We start from the raw sequence: 6,734 nt of genomic DNA, 5'->3' as shown, positions 1-6,734 counted from the left end.
AGGATATCTTCATGTCCTATAAATCTACATGTTTATAGATATATTGTTGAAATAGGCAAGTATAAATATTTTAGAAGTGGAAAATGGATAGAAATATATTTATTGAGCCGTAAGACAGGTTTGTCAAGATGTTTTTTCTTTTTTTCTGATCAGGTAAGTAAAGTGAACAGTGGGAGTATAAACCATGTGAATAGGGTAGAAACATAATTATCGAAGCCAATATCAGAAACCACTGTTTCTTTTTTTAAAAATTAATCCTCACCTGAGGATACATTCATTGATTTTTAGAAAGAGAGGAAGGGGAAGAGAGAAAGAGAAGGAGAGAGAGAAAGAGACATCAATGTGAAAGAGAAACATCGAACAGTTGCCTCCCACAGGTACCTCCACCAGGGGCCAAACCTGAAACCTAGGTATGTGCCCTGACCAGGAATCGAACCTGCAACCTTTTGGTGCATGGGCCAATGCTCTAACCAACCAAGCCACACCAGCCGGGCACCACTCCTGTTCTTAATAGATGTAGTGTTTGGTGAATGAAATGGTTCAGAAATGAGCCACAAAATGGCTGTTGCAGACCTCCTATTTCCAGATTCCCACATTTCCAGGGCAAACTACTGCCCCGTCCCACCCCACCCCATCCCCACATGCAACACCGAGGAAGAGTACAATCAAAGATCTCACTGAGATTGATAATGATGTTGAGTGAATAGGGGTATACATAAGAACAGAGGGTTGGGATAAATATGGTATTTTAATAAATGCCATGTTGCTGCATCAGCAATATGTGGTGATGCACAACTGAAAAATCTCAGGTCACTATGATATTGATTAGGCTGAGTTTAGGGTGCATGGAATTCTGGTGCCTTTCACTTCCTGCTTGGTAAACAGGGAACCTTTGTTGTTGTTGCTGTTCTGAGCTTCAGTTTTCTCACAGTGAAAATGGTGAGGAGATTATTCATATAGTAGCGTGATACCAAGCATAAAATATACATTTTAGTGTGATTATGAGGAATGAGTGTTATAACCCTTGTAAATAGCTTATCACATTACATGACACAGACAAGTAAGCTCTTAGTCATTGGCTTCTACTAATACTGTCATCATAACTACATGCCCTATTCTAGGAATTTAAGGAACTTATCAATATCTATTTTCAGAGCCTAATGTAAATCCAGTCAAAATTCCTCCAACTTTGGGATTTTTTTTTTAAGTGCATTATTCCTACCCTGAAAAAAAAATTATCAAAAAATGAAGATTTTGTAATAAGTACAAACATTGCTAGCATTTATATTTGAGTATATTATGAGTTTATCTCTTTGCAGTTTAGTTCCATTATTTTCAAATTAGAAAAATAAGAAATATCAGTCTACCTGGGAAAGTTAAATGATTAAATGAAATTGTGACTATAAAGGAAACTTAGCAGAGGGGAAATGTAGCAAGCACTCAGTAAATGGTCATTATTAGTAGTAATATTATATATTCAGATTAACTTTCAACTTTTAGTCTATATATTAAGAATAACTTTTTAGTGGTTTTGACAGATTTCATCAGGTCTTTTATATGCATGAGGAAACAGACTCAGAAATTAAAGATTCACTTAGGTAAAAGCTAGGAAACAGGAACTTGACCTCAGGTTTTCTTATGTCAGTATCCTTACTCTTTCCACCCCACCAAGTCACGTCTGATTTGTGATTTTTATTTACAGTCTCTAGCATAGTGAAGAAGAGGAACCTATTACCTGTCTATGGCTTCACTAGAAAGCCCAAGGAAAGGACCACGGCCAGAGGCCGCACTAACAGGACTCATACAGGTTCCCAGAGCTACACACATATTAAGTCTAAATTTACTCAGCAGACAAAGAAATTCTGCAAAGGCCAAGAAGAAAGGAAACTTCTAGGCGGTGGCCCTTGGCCCATTTCCTACTTATGAATGCAAATGTTTCAGTCTGTGAGACAGATAAGACATCATTCCCCTTGTCACATGGAGATCCAGGTCTCTGATGTCCTAATTCGGAGTGGTGGCAATCAGTTCTGGAAGTCCTTGACATGAGGTCATATTTTGTGTTAGCTAGAGCTGACCCTTTTAAGCTGAAGGAGCGGCCATTTTCACTTGTTCTTTGCAGCATAAGCCGTTCTCCTGCACTGCAGATGGTTCCCTTCCTCCAGTTTTAGTGTAAATTGCTTTCACATCATGTTCCTTCCTCTTCTGTAAGTCACTTTTCAGCACCTACCAGCCTGTTCCCAGCTCCATGCATTTGCACACAGTATTGCCTAGGCCTAGAAAGTTCCACACTCCTAGTCCCTGTCCGCGTCATCTGCTGCTCACCCTCCCACATGGCATCTAGCTGCTGTTTGGAATCCAGGCTCCTCCTGCCTCTTTGAAATATCCCCTCAGGCTTGCTCTCTCTTTCACAACAGAGCTCATCAGTGTTTGGTGCCTTGAATATATTCTGGTTTTATATGTACCCCTGAAAAGTGTTGTAATCTGCTTAACAAAATGTGTAGAATTGTTCTGTCTCAGGAACTATCTCTTACAGAGTAAGCAAATCAAGCAAAACCCTCATGGTTTTGCCAAAATAGTATATATTTTTAACTATTGGATCACCGTCATGTATCAAGGGCCCCATTAAAGCAAAGAGTGTGTCTCCTTTATCATCAAACCCACAGTGCCTAACACATTGCTGGGCACACATTAGTTACTAATATAAATATTTGTGGAGTCACAATGGTTAACAAGTAGTATTCTGTGTTATTATAAGAATTTGTGCTTCAGAGCCAGACAATTCAGTCTAATAGGTGACTTTGGCAGATTCCCGAAAGACTGGTTTCTTAACATTAAAGGCAGTGAATCTGCCCTTCAGCACAATTTGTTGACTTTGACGAGTTATTCCCCCAAGAATTGCACCAAGCTTTGCTTAATGAGATGCCAGAGGTGCTGGGATCATTGCAGACAACATTTAGCTGCATGATCACAGCTTTCAAAGCTAGAAAAGGCTAGAAGGACATATGAGAAACATTACAGATAAGGGCCACCTGGTTTTTATTATAAAAGAAGCAGAAGTAAAGCTCAGGTTTCCAAAAGTATCTCAGTATAAACATTTCCTTTTGCAAAAGGCAATTGGAAATGAGCAAGGAAATATTTTAATTTCCAGGTTACCCTCAGAATTGTACCAGGGCATCTTCATTCACGGTCATATACAAATCCATTTCAATCCTGTTCTCTCTATCTCTTACTGTGAACTTATCTTTGAACATGCTTACTATATATCTTACATAACAAATACCAAGTACTCATCTTTATTTGCTCAACCAGCATATGCTAAGAACCTACTAGATGTCAGAGCCTATGATAGAGTAAATAGAACACAGTCACTAATATTCTCTGTTCTTTGGTCTCTAGGTGGTACTCTCTGATATGTACTTAATGGAACACTGAACAATTCTCTTAAACTCTTTACTTTTCTCAACTGTAGAATGTAGGCAACAATAGCACTAAATCCATAGTGCGGATGTGAGGTTTGAGTAAAACTGCCCACAGAGACGATTTTTGCATCCTAGAGCGTTCTGTAAATATTACGGCCATAAGCAGCTGGGAGAGGGTTCCTTTGAATGTGGGAGAAACTGGAGCCATGAGAAAGAAGACAGCTGAGGAAAGGTTGAAAATACAGAATGTGTAAAAAAACGAGGCACAACCTGCATACTATATTAGAGGCATATCTATTGTAATGTTTGAAAAAGATACAAAAGGCCAATTTTTTTTAAACAAAATCTCCCAAAGTTCTGTGTGTATATGTATGCTATGTGTATTATAGATTTATGTGTGCCTTATGTTATAGATTTATGTTTGAATAAGCAAAGAAAAGTGTCTAGAAAGACATTTAGCAAACTTATTATCTAGGTATGTTGGGATCAGGGTCAGGGGATGGGACGCGGGAGTGGAGGGGTGTGGGGGTATAGTGTAGGTCGGAGGGCTTGGATGCTTTCATGTACTTCTGTGCTGCATGAAATGAACTCATTAAATGCCCACAAAAATTAAAATTAAAACCAAAACATGACTGCCATGATTTTTCCTCTGCTGGATAGTGTGGCTCAGGTCAGACCCAGGTTTTCCTCCAGCCCCATCTGATGCCCTAGCTCTCTATAACTTGGCTCTGCTGCCGGAGAAAAAGTAAAGATGCACAGCACGTCTGTTTCCCATTTAGGAGGCCTTCGGGCTGGGTGCCTTAAAAAAGTCAAGTGCATTATTGTCGTTATCTACGTGAAGTCTTCTCATGGTGAAGCTGTTCATACTTAGAGTGGAAAATTATAACTTCCAAAATTGTCTTCCCGGGGGATATCTAATGGGTATGGATTTTACTTGGTGCCTCTTGCAAATGACCCCTACCAAATGAAAAAAAATCTGATTAAAGTCATGAAAACTTTTCAACAGACAGTGACAGGAAAACTGTGGAGCATGCCCCCTACCCACATTCATTTCCTCATTCCCGCCTTGATCTATTAACTCATCATGACTATTTAGATGCTTTTTTTTATGGTAATGGAAGCACACACAAAAAAAAAAGTTACAAAATTTCAGATCACAAGTAATTGCCGATTGGGGGAAAATAAGGTCAGATCGCTAAAATAATCTCCAAGAAACCCCATTCAGCTCAAGGAACATTCAGAATTGACATCACCCATTCTCATAAGACATCACTTTCTATAGCAGCCATGTAATTGGGTTATAACCCAAGAACACACTCCCAACAAGCTTCGAGATATATCTACCTTTTCTGAGTCATGTTACCTGGGCACTGATGATTCCCATGTCAATTCCCAAAGTCCCACTGGACCCGGTTCAAATAATTGTTTTAAGGGAAAAAAAAAAAAAAAGTGAAGCAACCTAATTTATCACCTTATGGAAGTTCGTGTGTTCCATCAACTGAATAAGCAGACAGAGAGGTGATGTGTATAGTCCAAGAAAGGAAAAAGCACCTGCGAAGTAAACTGATGTTGAAGTAATAGCTACCCTTGAAACTAGATTCAAGACAGTGGATTCACGAGCAGTCATTGTGCGTGGGATGAAAACAAAATGGAAAGTCTTCTTTGACAGAGGGATACTTGTAACTAGGAAATCACATCTTTTCACATTCTCAATTTGTTACTTTCTTCATCACAAGAGTCAAGTTAAACGGTTATGATAAAAGCACTACACGGAGATTCTTTTCCTTCTTTTTCTACCACTCAAGGAGACATACAGGGAAAGATCTTCCCACTATTAATGATGCAGATTGACAACCTGGTTCAGGTGCCTAGTGAATCATCCCACAAAAAAGATCTACTTTTTCTTTGGAAATATTAGGTTAACTGTGGGGCATGCCTTGAGATGAGAATATTCTGCTCCCTAAAAGTGTCTTAGCTAATAGGTATAGAGTTCTTTGATAATGCTTGTCTAAATAAATTATTACATTGACTATTGGAAAAATGGTGACTTTGTAATTTTAACATTCTTTGCTTCAGCTGAGCTCTGTTTGTTTGTATTTTACACATATTGGAAATCTAACTTTGCTTTGGTTGTAGGCAGCTCACAGCAAAATTTCAGCTGAGTTCCATTTCTAATAGCACAGAACTAAAATTCCCAACCTTTCTTGTACCTCCCTTTACTATTTCTGCACCCTGACTTTTTCTTATTGTATTCTGATTTATTTCATGTCTTTCTATTCTGCCTCAAACCAAACTCTTTTTGCAAGGAGGTTGATATAAAAGAAAAAAATTCATACTTCCAGAATCTCAGTTACAGTTTTCTACTCCTGAATAGCCAGACAGGGAGAGAAGAGGGGCCCTTTATGCTTGTGTCAAAGATAGTCTCAAACCACATGAAAGAACTTGTATCCAGCTTTCAGAAAATGTTTTCTGCTATTACCAGAAGGATGCAAGATTGAAGAAACTAAATATCCCTGCAGAAATATACATTACACTGATTTCTAGTGAATGGAACTTGGAGCTGGCTTTTGTGAACTTTATATATAAAGCAAGTCCTGGATTTATGATTTGTTTAGAAACATACCATCTCAAGGAGTAGAAATGGCACTTCCTCTCAATAGACTGTAAAGAAAAGAACAGAACCGCAAACCTATTTTAAAATTCAACTTGGTATTTATAGTTTTCCTTAATTACTCATTTTTTTTGTTTGAAAAGAAAAAAATAAATAAAAGCAAGACTGCTCTTATCACTCATCCATAGGTTTGTGAATCTTTTCTTTAAACCAGTTTGACGATTTTTCCAGCAAAGTGCATTCAATGCCAGGAAAATGGTTCTACATTAATGTGCCATTTCTGTTTGATGTTAAGTCAAATTGCTCACACTCCAAGAATGATTTTGTGAAGCATTGAAGTGGAACATTCCAATTGTGCTGCTTTAATATATCAGCAGTTCCCTGGAAGATGGTTGAGAGATTCCATTACCAATTGACTCGACATAATTATTATTCTCTAATCCTGAATTCTGTTCTATTACCAAATGGTTCAGCAGTTTACAGGAGAATGTCAATAGGACCAAACATTTTGACCACCCTGACTGGCTTGCATCTCCTACCTTTAATCAAACCATCAATCTATTCTATTTAGAACAACCTGTCTCTAACAGCGAGATATTGAACTCCTTCCTGTCACCCGTCGCCATGCTGAGCTGAGTCGCTGGCGCAAAAATGTGAAAGGTGCACGGATACTTGGCTCCTGGCTGTCACCTCACCCACCTCAC

The sequence above is a fragment of the Furipterus horrens genome, unplaced genomic scaffold (assembly GCF_987537825.1).
Source record: "Furipterus horrens unplaced genomic scaffold, mFurHor1.1.pri manual_scaffold_2, whole genome shotgun sequence".
In the NCBI taxonomy this organism is placed as follows: domain Eukaryota; kingdom Metazoa; phylum Chordata; class Mammalia; order Chiroptera; family Furipteridae; genus Furipterus; species Furipterus horrens.
The sequence above is the reverse complement of the archived record's forward strand: the minus strand, read 5'-3'. Positions refer to the sequence as shown.